The 22,454-nt window shown below is 37.1% G+C and overlaps 1 protein-coding gene across 1 annotated transcript in view; it reads left to right on the forward strand.

The window, feature by feature from the left end:
* The first annotated feature begins 11,344 nt into the window (after nt 1-11,344).
* The window catches only part of LOC129433917 (SE-cephalotoxin), a 34,673-nt gene continuing 23,563 nt past the window's right edge, over nt 11,345-22,454 (forward strand). The window contains exon 1 of the mRNA XM_055192639.2: nt 11,345-11,450. The gene's annotated coding sequence lies outside the window, so the exon portion shown is untranslated. The remainder of the gene's footprint in view (nt 11,451-22,454) is intronic.

Genomic DNA, 22,454 nt, shown 5'->3' on the forward strand with positions numbered 1-22,454 from the left:
TTAGCAAGACCACCCTGCAATAAATTAAGACGCAGCTTTATCAGAGTCATAAAGTGCTTGGTGGCTGTGTAATGGATGCAATACCAACCCTCTGTAAAGCTGACAAAGATGGTTGTTTCTCAGCAGAGATATGTACATTTGTGCCAGCTCAACACATTGAAGCAGTTTCTCGGACAGGGTTTACAGGACTAGGCCTTAATTATATTAGGACATTTTAGTTTTTAAAAACAAACCCTACAAAAAAACAAGACTGGTGCACATCTTGTGACAAAACAATGGCACTCATATGTTGAGGTATGTCAGTAAAAGGTGTTTTTAAATTATTGTAGCTCAAATATGCATTTTAGCCTGGGACCAGCATAAGCCCTGTCAGGGAAACTGCACCATTGTTTTCCTATATCAGATGTAGGTTGCTTCAGGTTGAGTTGTGATTTTAAAGTGTAGTTGTGGTCAGAGACGGATGGATCCTCCCATTGTGTTTCTGCATCACAGTTTAGGAACATGTTGATTGTAACATCCTCACAGTTGTCCACTGCATCACTACACATCAATGCATCTGTGAAAACAATATAAGCATAAACATTTTTATGTTAGTATTAAAATAAACTTGCATCATGAGAATTAATATATAAATGGCACCCATACTTAAACAGAACAGTGTGTAAGAGAGAGATGCATTAAAAAGAGACAGTAACATTATACACACAACCTTTAACTTTAGTATTAAATAATTTGTCGTTTAATAGGTCATTCAATTCAATTCAATTTCATTTTCAATATCTGAATGAGAAATGAACTGACTTCCTAACATCTGAAATCTCAGTAACTTGTAGGAATCACGTGAGCTACTGTAAAAATGTAATGTACTATAATATCTCGTTGTAGTATCGTAAAAATAAAAATATAGGTGGGCAATTCAAATCATTAAAAATAGTTGCATTTTATAAACTAACGTTACTGATCTTAAGTGTATTCGTAGAACGGACTTCACAAAACGTTAGGCGAATGACCACATTTAGCTAAGATAGCTTACCTGAAACTGGCCACCTTTTCACCACCCGGCGTGGTTTAAAGTTACCGGAACATCGTAGTCGAACCATAACTTTGGATACGGGTGTTCCTCAGTTGGCTTCCCATCCGTTAAAATTGGTAAGAAACAAACATAAAGGCGCTTGAGTGAGCTTTTTAAATTTAACGCGTCGCCTTCAGCCACTGCCTCAGCTGCTCATCATCTATGCGGCCGGAAGTATGTTGACAAAATGAGCGCAATGGCGCCGCCCTTGTTCTCGTGAAAAATAAGGTGAATAGGAGTCCTCGTTGTTGCTAATGAGGCCTATCACAGTTGTATCATCATGCTATTGTTCTCATATCTTGCCAGTTTATAATCCCTTTGATTGACTGAAATTACATTTAGTGTCCAAAAAATTTAAGAAATATAAAACTCTTACCAGATGTAAACGAAACAAACAGAAGAGCTAAAACATCACTTCTGGACATCTGTCTTCCCCCACAGGGGCGTAACTAGGCCTATTATAGGGGGGCTTCAGCAATAATATATTTTTTAAAGTATACTTGTAAAAACCACATAAACATCCTGATATAACTAAGGCCTAGTCCTGGCTTAATCCAAACCCTGTCCTGTCCTATGTTAACACACACATTATGTTATTTTCTGGTTAAAAGTTTATTTTATTTTGTCAAAAAATCCTTATCTAAGGTTTCTATGTGAGCGTAGAAATGCAAACAGTAAAATGATGAATCGCCCCCTGTTCCCCCACATTCTGCAATTTTGTTTGTATCAAAAAACTGCCTAAGTCAAAGAGATGACTAAGTGTAAGATAGTGTTTTTGGATTCTAATAAGTGTTGTGCGTGGCTAAGGAATATATTTCAAATACATGTAAAAAATATATGGAAATATATACATGAAATATGTTTAGTTATGTGTTTGATATTGTGGAATACATTTTAAATATATGTAAAATTATAGGGAAATATATGTACTAGGGATGTCCCGATCAGGTTTTTTTGCCCTTGAGTCCGAGTCATTTGATTTTGAGTATCTGCCGATACCGAGTCCCGATCCGATCCTTCTATAATACATAAAAAAAGAATTAAGAGCGAAAAAACAGATTCCGGATGTTCCTTATGTCATGCCGCATGCGTTGCTGTTTCTGTGTGGAGTCAAAAAGGTCTAGCTCTGTGCCAGTGCATAACTATAGATGCTAAAAAAATAATGAGGATATAGTATATATGTTCAGAGGTTAAAGGCGGAGTCCATGATGTTTGAAAGCCAATGTTGATATTTGAAATCACCTAAACAAACACGCCCCTACCCCAATAGAATCTGGACCTTCTGTTGATAGACCCGCCCCACACATACGCAAACCGGCATTTGATTTGATTTGATTGGCTATAAGTGTGTTTTGGTAGTCGGCCCGTCTGCTTTTCCAACGCGTTTTTCAAACATCGTGGACTCCGCCTTTAAAGTGTATGTTGCAGGTTAACCACCACTGTCGATTAATGGGTACATAAATCACTCAAGATATGTGTATAATTTTTAAAATGTCTCAAAAATGGTCTTAAAGACCACTTTTTTTACGTTTTTGGTATTAACGTTTTTTTTAACGCAATTCTGCGATGACGTCACGTTGGGGAGAAGTCGAGAAAGACTCAGCCAGAGCAATAGAGATAGATGAGACATTTATTGCTGATTAATACTTATTTATATAATTTGGAAATCATATATACATCGTAGGAAATATATAATGTGTTATACTGCAAAGTTACCTTGCTAATTATTATTTATGATATATGTGGAGATAAATAAAACTTCGCAAATCTGCTGATTTGATCCATTCATGTCCTGACCACCAGGCTAGAGATTTTTAAACATCCTTAATCCACACTTACTAGTCTATCAAATAATATCTCAAATATATTGTTTTGTGAAATAAAAGAATGCTTTGTTATATTGTTTATGCGTTTATAACAAATCACACGATCATTTACGCAGCAGCAGTCAGCAGCTGCAGCACACTCAGATCCGACCGCATACATACTGTAATAAACAGGCGTTCGGCGGCTTTTTACATCACGACAGGCTAAGCCATTTGAGGAGGAACCGCTCATTGATCACCGTATTTTTATAAATCCTGTACATGTTTGGACCTGCCGAACAGGTTGAGCACTTTTATATACTTTATTGAGCAGAGAGGCTGCCTGCACAGTTTGACCAGCGGGCTGCGGGAACCGGCGCACATCACGCCGCCAGACGGTGTTGCTAATATAACTCGAAATGTATAACTATTATCAGATCGGCCCGGGAAAGTCCCGACTCTCTCGATTGCCATTCCGCTACTGGCTGTAAGAAAGTGAGTGCGTTTGGGTCGCTGGTCCCCGCGAACAGACGTGACGTGCTTCACTCACCTTCCAGGATTAGAGACATGCTGCCAAAACCGTTTGTGCTGAAGATCGCATAAAGTTACACCCATTTCAGGCAGGATCATGGACCTCCTCAAGCCAGCATGCACGAGTATGTTAATTTTTGTTTACTTTCTACACGAAGTTATGCTAACTTTATGCTATCTGTCTGTCTGTCTGTCTTCCTATCTCTCTATACGAGCCTATCCATCTGTCTGTCTATCTATCTGTCTGTCTATCTGTCTATCTATCTATCTATCTATCTATCTGTCTGTCTATCTGTCTGTCTATCTATCTATCTATCTATCTATCTATCTATCTATCTATCTATCTATCTATCTATCTATCTATCTATCTATCTATCTATCTATCTATAATCTGCGCTATCAGAACTGTACTTTACTCGTCTTTCTATAGTCATTCTCAATGCTCTCAAGGCGGCTTTGGTCAATTCTCTCCCCACCGTGACGTCATACAGTGCGTTGTGAGGGAAAGGAGAATCATTGCAAATTGCTGTACTTTTTCATACTTTTTCGGGTTTTGTGATACCCAACAACATAAAATACAATGGATAACAGTTTAAATGTTTATTATCAACAAGCAAATTGCACAAATTCGTTGAAAAATTTTACCTGCAAAACGCCCTTTAAATTGGGGTTTGTTTTGTGGGGATGCTCTGTTAGGAGGGAGGGTTTGAGGGGTAACATGTTTAATCCTGATGACAGCAAAGCCACTGGTGTCTTTCAATGACATTTTGTACCTCTGAAAGGATTTTATAACTTTCAGCTTAAAGCTGTGCCACAGGTTGACCCAAACTTTAAAACCTGAACTTTAAATTATGCACATCTATGAGTCTGACACCCTATATGCATTTGGTGCACATTAGTGATGGGAAGTTCGGATCATTTTTCTGATTCGGATCTTTGAATCTCGTTCATCAAAATGAACAAATCTTTTTTTGAGTCATTTCGTTCTTTTCGTTCAATTAAAATATGATTACCTATAATTTCACAAATTACCCCAAAATAACCACTTATGCAAACAATTATGACATTTCTAACAAGTTATGAGAAATAAAAATCCTTATTTCATTATTTGACACAAGCTCTGAAACCTGCACAAGAGATATAAATGATTAGCTTACCTCCTAAGTCAGTCCTCGTGTACAAGTCAGGGTAATGCAGCCAAAGCCAAATTATAAGAAACTGAACTTCATATTTATCACATTTGTACGCCTCCTCTCGTGTCTACAGATGTTAGTTGTCAACTCGTCACTGTCTTACTGACTCTTTGTGTTCGTCCATGCTGTGCCGTGTGATATATTCGGGCCGGAAAGAGAAATGATTAGTTCATAATTCTCTCTCGAGTTCGGGACGGGTTCGAGTCTTTCGTTCTTCCTGTCAGCCTCATAGAGGCTATGCTTTCAGGACCGGAAAGATAAATGATTAGTTCATCTTTCGGTTCCGAGTCTTTTGTTCTTCCTGTCAGTCCCATAGAGGCTATGCTGTCAGTACCGGAAAAATAAATGATTAGTTCATTCAAGTCTTGAGTTCGGGTTCGGCCGGGTCCGAGACCTTATGTCACGTGACCGCTGGTATATCGCATTAAATACAACATTAGATTCGTATTATTGATTGCGTCTGAATGTATCCTATATTGTTTTATATTTAGTAATTAAAATACAAAATATGTGCAAAAACATTATTTGAAAAATAAAAGTTCCATCTTATTGAAGAACGAAAGACTCGGACCCGACCGAACTCGAACGGTGAACTAATCATTTCTCTTTCCGGTACTTGTAGCATAGCCTCTATGGGACTGACAGGAAGAACAAAAGACTCAAACCTGTCCCAAACTCGAGACTCAAGAGAATGATGAACTAATAATTTCTGTTTCAGATTCAGAACCCATATGTTGCGCAATGCGCATGTGCTGTCAACACAAAATGAACGAATCACTCTCTGAGACAACCCGGTAGTCCCGAGTCATATTAAAGATTCGTTCGAAATGAACAAATCGTTCATGAACGACACACCACTAGTGCACATTAGGCACTATTGATCAAACTTTGAAGGAAGTTATAAGACTCAACCTCCTTGACTAATTCTAGGCATAAGATAAGCTACCCAAAAAGAGTCAATTAACATGAAAAACAACATACTGATTCAGCAATAGGCTATGTTTTATAAATTAGCCATAAAGATTCCCTAAGCTGGTCAGCAGCTAGTTAAACAATCACTATAGTTAGGTCGTAATTGATTTGTATAATCAAAATACATTATTTTATTAAACTATACAGAAAGTTGTATCCAGTTATCTAGTTAACATATTGTAATAAGATGATTGACATGGCTAAACATACTTTAATACTTTTTTTCTAGACTTCTAAGTTTTTTCGACGTGTGCACCATTCTTACCTCTATCTCTCATCTCTACAATGTGATCCTCATGCGCGTTCTTGAGGTTCTTAGTGAGACACGGAGCTGCATACTTATGTAAAAATAACTGAGCACATAGTGACAAAAACGATCGACGCGTCGTTTAAATGTGCGGTAAAAACACGGTTTTGTCGTGGATGCACCGCATGCACGAGTGTGTGAAGCCTATGAATGAAAACAATTCATTATTTGCGTCAATTCACACGCACCAGCGCAGCGCGTACACTGGCGCAGAGCGAGCCCTCGGCATGTTAGCCCCGGAGGTCCTGGCCCAATTTAAACACTGCATATGTATCCGAGTCCTGATCGGAAGGTAACGTCCGATTCCGATCGAGTCTGAAACCATGTGATCGGGGCCGATTTCCGATCACGTGATCGGATCGGGACATCCCTATTATGTACATATATATTGTAAATGTATGCACAATATGTGTACATATATGAGAACATGCACATACAATGCATGAACATATATATACAGTATATGTCCATGTTACATCTAAAATATATGAATACTTAAATATGCAACCTGCAATATTCAAACATTTACATCATATATTAACACATACTAATGGGTAATCTATTAAAAGCCACCTTTATTTTCTTTTAATCAGGCACAGATACTAAACCCAATTTGAGGTACAGAGCTACACAAGTTTTGCATATGGTCAGACAAAGGAAATGTGATTGGCTTTAGATAACATTACATAAATGTGTTGCATTCATTTACATAAATTACACTTTAAAAGGTGCCATTAAACAAAAATATACAAAATATTAATTAAAGCAATTTAAATTACCAATGTCTATTTCAAACTTTCAGCAGTGGTGTTATACAATATAAAGACAATATCTATAAACAAAATGCACAGACAATAATTAATAAATAAATAATAAACAAACTTTCAAGGACATTTGGGAACCGTGAAAAAGCAAAGAAATAAATTGCCAAAAGAACAGTCCGTTATTCTGGAGTCCATCTTGGTTCTTCACTGATTTAAATGACTTATATAACCATGCTTTTGCACTTCACCTGGTGTCTTAGCTCACAGATTCTACAACTTTTAGGTGCATTACCGCCACCTACTGATTAGGAGTGTGGGTCAGGATCATAGGTCAGCCTCCTTCTTGCTGGTGTCTCTTACGCATCCTGTCATCTCCTCGCGCGTATTCTGGTTGAAGCAGTCGGTGATGAGTAGAGTACTCACAAAAGTAGAAATGGACAGATTCTGATTGAAAAGGAAGGTCTCTGCAACTCAATAAAACTGTTATTTGTGTAATTCTGTCTTCACTATTTTCTTTATTTTCTATGCCATGCATGTTCATGCATATGCTATGATTGTTTATTCGGAAAGTATAAAACACACACACACACACACACACACACACACACACACACACACTGGTTTCCATGTTTTGTGGGGACATTCCATAGACGTAATGGTTTTTATACTGTACAAACTGTATATTCTATTCCCTTCCCCTAACCCATTCCCTAACCCCAACCATCACAGAGAACTTTCTGCTACTTCACATTTTCAAGAAACATCATTCTGTTTGATTTATAAGCTTCTTTCCTCATGGGGACGTCAAAATGTCCCCACAAGGTCACAAAAATACTCCTAAATATTCCTAATAATTACCAGGCACACACACACGGCCTATGCATATATTGCAATATATTAAAGCATATAAAGACAAACTATTACATGTAAAAATATTGCGCCTTTTTGTTCTTAATTGCAATATATATTGTATCACATATAGCCTACATGTATGCTTTATGCATATACAATATATTGGAAAATATAAATATTAAATCCCATATATGGGAATATGTTGCCTAATATATTAAATTATATTTTCCAATATACTGCAATATATTTTTGTTTTGTAAGGGAGGGGTGGGCACAGTCTCACAAGCTCTAGTCCATGTGAGGTGACACCTCTGGACGAAGGCGTGAGCTGAGGGGACTGCGACTTTGGATTCCACACTGGGAAAAATTGGAGGCTGGTAACCTATACTACACTAAAACGGAGATAGGCCCGTAGATGACACTGGTAATGTATTTTGGGCACACTCCACCATATAGAGTTGGTGGCTCCAGGTTGAAGGTTTCTTGGAAACCAGGCATTGCAACACTCTCTTGGTTGTCTCTCTCGGTTTGGCCATTGCTCCGGGGGTGAAACCCTAAGGACAGACTGACAGTCGCCCCCAATAATCTACAAAACTCTCGCCAAAATTTGGACACAAATTGGGGTCACCTGTTGGAAACCACATCTGTCGGGAGGCCATGTAAGCAAAATACGGGGTCAACGACGGTCAACGCTGTCTCCTTGGCTGAAGGTAATTTGGGCTAAGGAATAAAATGAGCCGCCTTCGAGAATCGGTCCACCACGATTAAGAATACCATGTTGCCCTGGGAGGGCGGTAATAAAATCTAGCGCAATGTGGGACCAGGGTCTTGAAGGGACAGGCAGCGGTTGAAGTTACCCATCGGGTGGTCGATTGGAAGTTTTACCAGTGGCACAAACCGAGCAAGCCAAAACAAAACTGTGAGTGTCACGAGTCATAAGCGGCCACCAAAATTGTTGCTTGACCAAAAATTTGGTTCGACTTACTCCGAGATGACAAGCCACATTGGAACAATGACCCCACTGGATGGCGCTGGACCGTAATCCCTCTGGCACAAATAACCGATTCGGTGGGCAATCCTGCTGAGGCGTTACCCCTTCAAAGGCCGTTTTGACCTTCGATTCGACCTCCCATGTGAGTGTGGAGATAAATAAATTCTCCTGTAAAATGCACTTGGGAGTAGATGGGCGTTCGGAACAACCAAAAATGTGTGATAAAGAAAATGATGTTTTTGTAACCCGGACCATACAAGAGAGTAAAATCAAAACGACCGAAAAAAGGGCTCACCGAGTCTGCCTGGAGTTCAGTCTTTTTAGCAGTTCTAATATATTCCAAGTTCTTGTGATCGGTCCAGACGATAAAAGGTACCCCTGATCCTTCCAACCGGTGGCCCCATTCCTCCAGTGCTAACTTGACAGCCAATAACTCTCTATTACCAATATCATAATTACGTTCAGTGAGAGATAAACGATGTGACAAAAACGCGTAAGGGGGCATCTTATCAACTGAAAGAGAAAGTTGCGATAACACTGCACCTACCCCCACCTCTGACGCATCGACCTCCACCACGAAATGACGTGATGAATCAGAGGCAATCAAGATGGGGGCTAAAACAAAGCAACCTTTCAGTTTGGCAAACACAGCCTCGCCTGTGTCTGACCACCTGAACGTGGTTCGGGGGGGAGGTCAAGGCGTTCAGGGGCACAGCCAGTTGGCTGAAATTGCAAAAAAAACTTTGGTAAAAATTGGCGAATCCCAGAAACCTCTGTAGGGCCTTACAGGAATCTGGACTTGGCCAATTTACCACAGCCTTAACCCTCTTAGGATCCATACGCACTCCCTCTGTCTACCCCAAAAAAGGAACAGACTGTGCGTGGAAAGTGCATTTCTCCACCTTGACAAAAAGCCCATTCTCTAGCAACCTCTGAAGTATTCGTCTGACGTGCTGCACATTTTCCTGGAGAGATGAAGAAAAAATCAATATGTCATACAGGTAGACATATATGAACTGCAGCACATCATTGACTAGTGCCTGGAAAACTGCTGGCGAGTTAGATAATCCGAACGGCATGATCAAATATTCAAAATGCCATCTAGGGATGTTAAAAGCAGTTTTCCATTCATCCCCCTCCCTGATGCGGACCAAATGATAAGCATTTATGTCCAATTTCGTGAAGACTGACGCTTCCTGCAACCTCTCGAAAGCTGAAGACATCAGCGGCAAAGGATAAGTATTCTTTACCATGATGCTGTTCAGTCCCCGGTAAGCAATACAAGGTCACAGAGATCCATCCTTCTTCCCCACAAAAAAGAACCCAGCCCCCGGAACGGTAGATGAACCCTGTTGCTAGAGAATCAGATATATATTTTTCCATAGCCTCCCTTTTTGGAGCAAAAAGCGGATATAACTTATAGAGACTTACCTGACATTAACTCTATAGCACAGTCATAGGGACGATGCGGAGGAAGAGAAGCAGCATGAGGCTTACTGAACACTTCCTGTAGGTAAGGAGCTGCATTACTAAAAGCCCGGGACCCCATAGAAGTAGTGCAAGTTCTAGGGAGAGCGAGTGTAAGTGACGATGATGATCTTAGAGTCCGTGAAGGTGTATAAATATGAAAAAGGTCAGATAAGTATGTCGGAGCAAGGTTATTAAGTGCTTTATAAGTAAAAAGAAGAATTTTAAACTGAATACGATAATTTACCGGGAGCCAGTGCAAGTGCTGTAGTATAGGTGTGATATGTTCAGCTAGGGGAGTTCTGCTAATGATTCAAGCAGCTAAATTCTGAACTAATTGTAATTTGTTAAGTAATTTTGAAGGCAAACCATACAAGAGACTATTACAAAAATCAATACTAGATGTTACTAAGGCATCGCTGTCCTTTTTACTGAAAGAGCTGGACGTAGACGATTGATATTACGTAAATGAAAATAAGCAGAGCGAACAACACTATTTATGTGTGCTTTAAATGAAAGAGTACCATCAAAAAAAACCCAGACTTTAAACTTGTTTAGATACAGTGACTGGTAAGTTTACATTGCGTTGCAACAATGATCAAAATTATCTTTATAAGTGCTCAATTCATAATAAAAATGTATTAACGCTAGTTTTTTATTCTATTATAATATTTAACACTATAAACTTCTATTCTATGTTCATGTTTGCTCAGTTTAATTCATTGGACTCATTGGTTTGGTGTATTTACTTTTATTGTAAGTCTTAAAAAAGTTACTATTTTAAATTCACTTTTGTAATATTTACAGCTTATATTCTCTAAGACCTTTTTAAACATTTAAAATCATTCTGCAGACTTTTTCAAAAAATGTCTATGGATAAAGTAAAAAAGGCAGCAGATTCCATTTGGCCCTGTTAATAGTTAAGCATTAGTAAAACCTTGGTATTTTTGGTTAACTGAATTCAGTAGTATTCGTAATCTTAAGTAATTTCTTTCCCTTTAACAAAAACAGTTAATGTAGATGTTGTAACAGGAAGTTAATTTTTTAGAAATAAAAATGGAATACATTTTTTTGTGTGTCACTTTAAACCCTATAGTGCATTAACTAAAGGGTCTTTTTTTGTTTGATTTTTGCATACTCTCAAAATGAAAAGAAAATATCTGTTACTGGGGCAGACCCCTTTCCTAATATGATCCTAATATGTACACATGCATGCATTTTATACCAATATATATATATTTAGGGAGACTCTTTAGGTACATATGTGTACTTTTTAACTCCCTGGATTAAATGGTAAATTTTATACATTTCAATGGTGGTGAATTTTGTGGTATTTTTTTCGGAGAGAACATGTACAGTATGTCCTTTTATGAAGTTTTTTTTCTTAAACCCTTCCTGTTGTGTGGTCCCTCCTGTGGTCATGTGATTTATTGGCTGCAGTATAAAAGACCTGCTGTGTGCTCTCTTCTTCATCTGCTGTATGATCCTCTTTCATGGTGAGTTTTATTTGTTCCTACTACTGTATTTATTAATTATTTTTCTTTGTATAACAGTGAACAAAAGACACGACAGACCAGTGTTTTTGTAAACTAGGTCAAAGTTTCGAATTAATCAGATTTTCAATACTATTGTGTTGTATATATTAGAACATGTAATATATTCACTAGACCAAATACTCCTTCAGCTGCATAACACTATGTTTAGGTGCTTTAACAGTTATGACTTCATTCATTTCTTAAAATGGCTTAAATTGATGTGTCATTGATTCAGTCATCCTATAGTTATTTTTTTGTTAATATTGCTAATATACATAATGTACTTTGAACATTTTATACCAGTTGAGGTCATATGTTTACATACACTCTTAAGAAAAATGGTTCTATATAGTACTAAATAAGGGTTCTTCAGCTTGTAACAATAGCGGCACCTTTTTGGTACTATATAGACCCTTTTTTAGATGGTTCTGTATAGAACCTTGCCTTGAAAAGTGCTACATAGAACTTCAGTGGTGCTATAAAGAACCATTAATTTAACAGCACTCAGGAGGATTATTTTTGTTTATATTTTTGTTTTGTTTTTTATTTATAGCACTTTATAAGGTTTAACAGTTTAAAAACAGAACTGCAAGACATCAGAAAATACTTTTTATTTTCACTTTTTCATTACACAATAATAAATATGTGCATTAAAATTATACATCAAAATAGATATATGAATTATTATGCAAATATAACAAATCACTACTCAAATAAGATATGGATGTTAAATAACTTGTTCAGTATTAAATAATTAAACAATAAATTTGGCAAAGACAATCATTCTAAATAGACAACAGTTACATGAAATCAATAAAATCATGACACATGCAACATCAAAACATGCAAATGATAATAAATACTGAATATTAACATTTTATGACATTACATTTAGATATATACATTTTAGCACAAACAGATAGATGGCATAGAATACAAATGAATGGTATCTTAATAATACAATAAGTCAATAGGATTGTGTCAATCTTTGTAGAATCTCGCCAAAAAAAGTCCATATTATTTAGTTTGCTGAATCATTGTACATAATCCAATACTCCATCCAATGTTCTTTGTTTTGTGGCAATGAAGTTGAACATTTAGTCAGATAAGAGTAAGATAAGAGATGGTCTGCTATTGTCATGTTGACCTTAAGACCCATGCTGTGATAATCACAGATTTCCATTACCTTGTAGTGGTTATCATCATACAAGGTTGAGCATCAGGCCGAACAAGATTTGGATCTGTTGGAGATGTGGATAAGACATAGAGACAAAACAAGTTAATAGCCTGGAGTTTGCTTACATACTGTATGTAAAACATGATTTAACAGAAGTTTTAATATAGTTCTGGTCAAGCTACCTGTTTGTCTGTAAATAGGTGAATGGTTGGCGAGAGATTTATTTATAAATTGAATTCACATAAACCACTGTTATAAAGTCAATGGCGGACGTGCAGAGCTTCACTCATGATCCACCTACAACAGATAGTCTTAACAAAAATAAGTAATTCTGCTATTACAAGTAAATGTGCCACAAGATCTCACACACACATTCTCCAAAATGTTTAAACAGTAAATAACTATTATTTTAATGTCAGCATTGAAAAAAACATGCATACATCAAAATAACATGCATACATCAAAATAACATGCATACATTTAAAACAGAACGTAATATCAAGTGGTCATACGCACTGCCTTCATTCCCAACAAGATTACCTCACATAGGAAAACTCTGAAATATCAATAAAAAAAAAACTAAACACATGTTGTACCACATTCTTTTCATAAACGTAATGTACAGTATACATGTATATGCTTTTTAACCCTTTAATAATTATCCTAAGTCATTGTTAAAGCAGAGACCCATAATTTAAAACAGTATGAAGCTTACCTGCTATAAAGGGAATGAAGCTAACAGTATAAAGCTCACCTGTTATAAAAGAAATAAAGTACAATTAAAACTCCAAGCAGTGATGGAAGGGCCCTCGCACACATGACACTGCCACGCCGTGGCATAAGAATTAAAGGGAACATTAGTTAATAGGCATTTAAGCATGTAAACATAGGGGAACCATTTAAAAGTGTAATATAATGTGCCATATTTCCTGCTAATTACAAATGACAGCGAGGTATTACACAGTCTAAGGGCTGCTTCATTGAATATTTGAAAGTGGCGCTAAAACATGTCCCTTCAGGTTGTCAGCTGGTGGCGCTATGACTATAAATGAAAATGGGTATGTAGATGTGTTCAGGTCAGGACTCTTAGCAATCATGTGAAATTTGGGACAGATCGGACATTGTATGCATGAGTTCCAGCAACTTCCTGTTTCATGGGAAAACATAAAAATTTGTCAGGCCAGAACCGACACAAATTTTTACGTAGAGTCAAATCCTTCGTAATTTAGCATCACAAAGGCCTTAAGATGACACTCGGCAAATATGAAGATGATCCGACGAAAACTGTAGGAGGAGTTAGTTAAAGTATGACGCCTGGAAATGACAAAAACTGCGCCCAAATCACAAAAAAAAAACTCTGAATACCTGACTTCCTGTTTGGACTTTTTTGTAGGTATTGTCATGCTACAGAAGCGTACCTAATTTCGTAATTGTATGTTAAACACAATCCGAGGGCTGCTTTGTTGAAAATTTTTAGGTGGCGCTATAGAGCCATTTTCCCACGCCTAATTCCAAAGCCTACACCACATGTACATTTTCATCACTCTTGACATCTGTGCAAAATTTCATGAGTTTTCGAACATGTTTAGGCCCTCTAAAGTCCCGCTTAAATCGGAGAAGAAAAATAAGAAAAATAATAATAACTCGTTGAAGAACAATAGGGTCCTCACACCCCGGTGTGCTCGGGCCCTAATAAGATCACACATAACTTTAGTTTTTAAAATGTTTTTAACAGTAAATTATGATTATTTTACTCTTTTACCTGTTTGTGTTGTTAGTCTGTAGGTGGTTCAGCAGGACTGATGATTCAGGGCTTTTACAGGTGAAAATAATCAGCCTGAAAATAACTGACTAAATTTAAAATAAAAAAGGCGGGAACTGAAGAACCTTTTTGTCAAGACAAAGAACCATTTCAGCAAAAAAAAAGGGTTATTCGGTAAGCTATGGTTCTATATAGAACCATTACCATCGAGTAAATAGATGTAACCTGCACTTTTTCTTTTCTGTTTATGAGTTTATGAATGACAATCAATAGATCTAGCAGTATCATAACTGGCATTAAAAAAGTTATCTGACTAATACAAATAAGACATGTTTAATACAACTGATAAAACAGCATATTGTTTTGATACCTGCAGCTGCCTTGGCATTCAAAACTAAAGCTATTTAATTATATTTTTAGCCCCTCCTCTGAACTTTTAAGCCCCCCTTTAGTACTCCCAACAAAAAAATTCTGGATCCGCCACTAGATAAACGTAAGAAAAATCCTGGAATGTTTTTCTCAAAAAACTTAAGTTCTTCTCAACTGAACAAAGAAAGACATAAACATCTTGGATTACATAGGGGTGAGTAAATTATTCAGATTTTTGTTTTATGAAAGTGGAGTACACTCTTAAGAAAAATGGTTCTTCAAAGGTTCTTAAAGCCGAAAGTATACTAGGGACGTCCCCGTACACGCGCCGTCCGCATGACGTCATTTTCGTCATCAAGACCAAAATTTGAGACCGCGCGGACAGTGCGCATACAGTCCGCATACAACAGCGCATGCGCGTGAAAATATTTAGACAGGGCACTCCACTATAAACAATTATACAAAGGAAATAGACAGCATTTGCACACACACTATCGTTTTTCTTCTTTAACTTTTACTTCTTCCAAGAACAGAAAGCCCTGGAGCATGTTTGTTTGATTCCTGTTCTTTGTTGTCTTGTTGTTTGTTCTAAACTGTGTTTGCAATGGTGGATCAGTTACTTTTCTTCACCTATCCTAATGTTTTAATGTACTGTAAATGTCGCCAAATCAGTGCTGCCCTAACAGCCTGTTAGACTAATAATTTGAATAAGAAATCATTTGTATTGCGTATAGTGTCGAACGCGGCCATCCGCGTGTAGCCGCGGGGAGTATACTCGAAAAGCTGCGGACGCGTGCGCGCGCGAGCCGGACGCGGAAAAAAGGTATACCCCGGCCTTAAGACTGCAATATTACATACCTTATAGAGAATATGTTGCTGTTGGCAAGTAGACTAGCCCAGCATATAAAAGTTTCGCGTTAAAGGCAGGATAGGCAGGAATTATCTAAAAAAAACTTTTTTACAAATTAGTTTAAACTGTCTTTATATATCAATACATAAGTAAAATGTAAGTACTCTGAAAAAGAGAGTGTCTGTAGACCTCTCACCACTGTTTTAAACACAACTCATTTTCCATTCACTCCACCCCCTCCCTTCTGGGTTTCTTCCAAAGCCACGCCCCCAAAACACATGAACGCGCGACACCGACAGCTTTGCTGGGAGAAGGATTTACCTAAGACAAGCGGAGAGGAAGGAGCGCGGTGCATGTAATAACATCATGTCACAATGTAACATGTAATAATACACCCAACTTTATCACTAGGAATATAAACAGATAGGATGCCTTCTAGTACTCACTATTAAGCCAGTGTTTTGCATGGAAGAGTTTCCGTGATGAAAGCATTGTTGACTCTAATGAGGACTACACTCCGCAGACAATACCGCTACGTCGCATCGTCGACTCTTGGAAAACCCACGTGATATTTACTCTCGTTTGATTGCTTCGTTTATTCCCTTTTTGCCTTGTTTGCCTTCGCTGACTGGATATGCAGGTACTGTGACTTCTGAATTCACTTTCTGTGAGTTCTGAATTCACTTTCTCTGCCATGCTTGTGCTCTTTCTAGAGTGCCTCGTGCACATTCAAATCAATCGGGTGTGCGCATGTCTGGGCAGATCCCATAGCAACGGGTGGTGCCATGGTAGCGAGAGAGAGTGATATTCGCGCAAGCTAATCATTTGTTTCGTCCCGAATGGAAATAATTAGCTGTGAGAGGTCTACAGACACTTGAGTTTTATACTCTCTTTTTCAGAGTACTTACATTTTAATTATGTATTTGTATATAAAGACAGTTTAAACAAATTTGTAAAAAAGTTTTTTAGATAATTCCTGCCTACCCTGCCTTTAAGTGTTTCGCATAATAAAACATAAAGGCAATGATGTATTACGCGGCGCAGCCATAAGGCATTAAGATATAAAAAAAAAACAAAAGTTCAGTACAAACGGAAAGTTCAGTACAAACCTTAAAAAAAGCATATTTACAGGTAAGCAGATGAAACCAGAATATAAAAACCAATGAGTTTAAATACTTGTTAGTGTTTTTCCAACCCATTTTTCTTATATAAACCCGCATTGTAAGAACGTCTCTTTATATTAGGCTAAACTTTAAATGGGCTACGTTATTTAATGTCCTGGTACATCACATTATTTTTTTGTCATCTTACAGGTTATAAAGGCTATCGGTACTCGGGTTTGTTTTTGTCATTTGGCCTAATAAAATTAGAACTATTATATTTTTACAGTTTGTCTATGATTAGATGATAAAGACTAATAAACTTCTTATCATTCCTTAAATAGCCTACATAAAAATTTAGCCTTAAGTCTTTGTTAAGTGAAGAAAATACTTATTCATATAGTTCTTTATAGCTTTGTGTTTCAAACACGCAGACACGCTCATGACAGATGGCACTCCATTCACTGTAGAGGCTTCGTCTTTTCAATTCTTTTCATCTGTTAAATATTTGCTACTCATAGGCAGATGCAACTCCTAGATGCAATCTGAGTGCTGATCTTCATGAATGAAACAGGAATATTGAAACAAAATGTGTATAAAAACAAGAACAGAGTTTGTGTTCTTTCACTTCGCTCAAAAAGAGTGCGTGCACAGTGGAGAGCATACGTACAGTGCACACTTATTTACGACAATTTTATTTTTTATTATTTTATTATGTTTTATTTTCAACCTGATATTTATCTTTACTTCTCAAAGAAAGCACGTGTGCTGATCCATTAACTCCATTGCGATCGGCTACTTTAAACCGCTTCAATTAAGCTTTAAGTAAAAAAAAACAGACATTTAGAAAAGTCTTAATTTTTCATATTATCGTGTCTCATTGCTTTACAGAGAATGATCATTTCTATAAATTTGTTCACTAAATTATGTGCTCTCGAGAGAGTTTTAAGCACTATCTCCATACTCTCCGTTAAATAGGAATAGGCATACATGTCATCAAAATGAAAAAAAAAAACATTTAGACCTAATGAGTTCCAGTTTTATATATTTATAACAAGAGCCTATGATATGCAAATTATCACACCAGCAAAAGTGCACATTTTATACAACAGTTCAATAAAGTTACTGAGTAACGTTTAAAGGCTACATTCTGATTTTGCTCTGTCCAAGAAAACAGAATAAACTGCAGATCCGCTGCGTTTTGACAGAATCAGAAGAGTAAATCAGAAATGCTCTATCTACACTGCTTCACCTCACGCCGGTTTCACACCGCAAGCGTGAGCAGCGCGTAAGCGGCGCGTGTTTTTTTTCGGTGCCCATATTAACAAGTTAAAGCATGTACACCGCACGCGTGAGCAGCGCGTGCTCGCGTGGCAGGAGCGTCGCTGAAGCAGCAGTGCTGTGATCATTTCGGCGTCGGGTCTATTTTTGCTGCGCTGCTCACGCTCAATTAAAGTGACAGTGCATTGTTTATGCTTTAAATGGTCGTGGATTGACGCGAAAAAGTGTAATTTAACCATAAAATAATAAATGTGACGCCAAGTGTGTTTAAAACAGTCATGACTTTGAGCAATTTAAAAGAAAGCAATGAAATATTTAAAAACACCAGAAGACTGCGCTGTCATTCACTGTCTGCCCAGCACTAAATGACTCCTCATCTATGATCTTCAGAGAAATAGAGACATACATCTATAAATCTATGCTTAAACTGTTGAAGGGAAACACGATCGACTGCTTTATGCTGTCAATCACTGAGTGATTTTTTTATTTTATTGTAAAACTTCAGAGAAACAGATTTAATAATGTGCCATGGGCTTTTTATGTCTATAATTATGTATTGTGTCTATATCTGTCATTACACGGACCAGAACAGCACGAAAACAATGTGGGTTTAACAAATCACAGTTTTATAAATAACAATGACCGTCAAAAAACGTCTTGAAGAGGTTTTGCTCATTAATGCATGTACAATAAAGTAATGTGAAGAGATTTTGAGATTTTTATACTGTTATTAAACTGCACAGTATGCGCTGCAAACGCAGCCGGTATGAAAGCACAATGGCCACGCGCAGCAACGCTCTTCACGCGCTGCTGATGCTACGCATACGCGCTGCTCACGCATGCGGTGTGAAACCGGCGTCAGTTTGACACATCTGGAAAACAGGAACACTTACGCAAGAATTTTATTCATTGATTTTAGCTCCGCTTTTAATACAATTTTGCCACAACAACTTATTGAAAAGTTGTTATCACTTGGAGTGGATCTTGGCATGTGCAGATGGATTTTGGACTTTTTGACGGAGAGACGGCAGACAGTCAGAATAGGTAATAAAATATCCAAGACAACCACAGTGAGCACAGGATCACCACAAGGGTGTGTACTTAGCCCTTTACTGTTTACGTTGTTGACACATGACTGTTCTGCTAGTTTTACCACCAATCACATTTTAAAATTCGCTGACGACACCACAGTTGTTGGCCTCATTACTGACAATGATGAGTCGGCTTATAGAGAGAAGGGGGAGCAGTTGACAGTATGGTGTAAAACACATAACCTCATCCTGAATACTGAAAAAACGAAGGAGATGGTTGTTGACTTTAGGAAGACTAGTAATCGGCACCATCTCCCATTGAACATCAGTGGTTCTGAGGTGGACATAGTACACAGTGTCAAGTTCCTGGGCTTCTGACTGATGAGTTAACCTCCAGTGAAAATACAACAGCTATAGTCAAGAGGGCACAACAGCATCTTCATTCTCTCCGTAGACTGAAGAAGGTGGATCTCCCTATTCCAGCCTTGACCATGTTCTATAGAGGCACCAAAGAGAGCATTCTCACATATTGCATCTGTTGCTGGTTCGGAAACAGTACGGGAGAAGAAAGACATAAACTGAACAGGATTGTGAGAACTGCTGAAAAAATCATTGGTGCTCCACTGCCACGTATAGAAGATATCTACACAGAACGCTGTAAAATGAGAGCAAACAGCATTATTAAAGACTTCACTCACTTTTCACATGACATGTTCATACTCCTTCAGTCTGGTAAAAGATACAGAAGTATCAGAGCAAGAACCAGCAGGCTACTAAACAGTTTTTTTTCCCACAGCCATTAGACTGCTTAACCAGAGAATGTGATTTGAACTGAAAATAGATTATTTATTTATTTAGCCTTCTTTTAGTGTATTTTAGGATATTTATATTTAAAGTGTGCTCTTTTATTAGTTATTAATGCACTGAATTATTATTGAACGGTGGATGTGTGAAACACAATTTCGTTTTTATGTACAACATGAGAATGACAAATAAAGAATCAATCAATCAATCAATCAATCAAATGGTTCCAGGAGGCTACCCACAGTCGGCTACAGTCCATTTCAGTAGGTGTTTAGATAAGAGAGGTTTTCCGCCACCTACTGACGGTGTTAGTTTCAGAGTAAAAAGTATACTTTTTTCCCAATCTTTTTATATTTCTACATTTAAATTTTTACATTAAAACATTCATCTCTTAACATAATTTATGCAATTATAATTTGCTGTGTAAATCCGCATGCCATATCTATACAGCCTGTGTCAATCCAAAAATTTATTTTATTGATACTGACTTCCTTTTATTTGGTCATAATAGCCATACACCGTGTCTTTACATTCTGATTAAATTTGTTGACCAAATTTAAGAATCTGACATAAGAGGACAGATAGCTATGACAATTAAATATATATATATATATATATATATATATATATATATATATATATATATATATATATATAGTTTTTGTCTTGACTTTATTAGAGTTTTGATCTTCTCTTAACCGAGTGAGCACATTCTGAATTATATTGCATTATAATGACGATGTATTAGCCTACCACCAAACTTTGACTAAAGGCATGTTGCATATTACTTGTTCTAGTAATCATATTTAAATACTAACATTTTGTGTAATTTGTGCTACTCCATCATGATGTTTGTAGTGTAAGTATGGCCCAAGCATAAACTTAAGCCCCCATCCTCCATAGTCCTGTCCCCTAAATCCTGTATGTGCATACAGTCCATAAATAACAAAAAGACACTATAAAATCTATATTATTCATAAGAATTTAAGTAAATAAAAATCTAAAATAAAGAATAAATGTATCATTTAAATTTTTATGATAACAACTAAGCATGAACATGTTTACATTTGGGCTATTTTAATATTTTTTTTTTAATCAGTGAAGCCAAATAATTGGTTGACAAATAGCATGCATATATAGACAATAATTTTACAAGCTAACAAATACATTGTTGGAAAAACTTTTGAAAAATAATGAACGCATATCCTGCCAATCAGATTTAGCACCACCCACTGGACACAATCGAAATATCAAGTGGTTTTTCTGATGTCCGTGCAAGAACGGGAAAACTAAAAATCAAGTCATAATTTTGTTTTTTCGTTTTTCTAAAAAAACGAAAAAAAGAAAAAAGGAGTTGTTTTCTCGTTTTTTCGTTTTTAAATGTGAAAGCAAAAACAAATGAACGAATGATACCCGGACCTTGAAGCCCGTAACCTTTTTTTACTATTAAACAGCGCTCCATACATTAGGTTGTCATTGATGATCAACTTAATATAAACACTGATGCATGCGCCTTTACTGTGGCACCATACCTGTGACCCTTCCCACTTGAACACTTAATACGTATGTGTTACATTTTAACTGTATTAATATTCTTTATATTTTGATGATTTTTTTTTTTGTGGCGCTGAGAGTGATCCTGGCAAATAACGAATAACTGGAAAATCACTAGGAAATCCTTGAGGGTGCTGTGCATCTGCTATGCAAATTTTTGATGGGGCAATAGGCTCGGGAAGCCCCGCCACAGCGCCACCCCTGCATTTTACTAACTGCAAGTAACTTTGTAACTTCTTGTCAGTCATTAGAGTATTGATAGACTGTCTGGTTTATTTTCTACTAACACTTTATTGTGATAATCCTTAACTGACTGGAAGTATTTTTAGAACTACGTCAACTTATTCTAAGTTGATACACAACAGAGCTCTACTATGAGCTGTAAACTTCATGCAGCTCATGTTACCATATAACTTTATATCCAAAAAGTGTGAATATGTTTTTCCACTTCATAGTTTTGTACTGATTAGAGGGATGCAGACCTGTAAGAGAGTTATAAACAGCTGTTAGCGTCAATTGTCCACAGAAATACCACATAATCTTACATGCATAACTGATGGGTAAATATTACTGATTGCACTACATTCAGATAAACTATCACGTACATAAACTAAATTCAGAACATCTTAGATAAACATCTGCAGTAATTAGTTATATCAAAAGCGGTTTTCAAATGCCCATCGACTGATCGTCTTGTTTCTGTTTTTAACGCGTTTCTGTAAGCACGTATGAACTTTAAAAACACATTGCATATGTCGTCAATGTGCGCGAGTACTCGCGTCTCTGCGAAAACAACGTGGCTCTCCTAAAAAACGATGTCGCGTGTAAAGCGCAAAGTATGGAATTGCATTGCATGTAAACAATATATGAAATCATATTACAGCACACACTTAAAAGATCCTGCAGTGCAGCCTTACTGAAAGTTGCCATGAAGGATACGAAAGTAAATAACTGTGTCTAACACTGTGCGGCATGTAACAGTTATCCGCCATTACGTAAGTCACATGTCTTCGTTTGTAAAACAATATATGGAATCA

This window comes from Misgurnus anguillicaudatus, chromosome 6, assembly GCF_027580225.2.
Source record: "Misgurnus anguillicaudatus chromosome 6, ASM2758022v2, whole genome shotgun sequence".
Classification (NCBI taxonomy): Eukaryota; Metazoa; Chordata; class Actinopteri; order Cypriniformes; family Cobitidae; genus Misgurnus; species Misgurnus anguillicaudatus.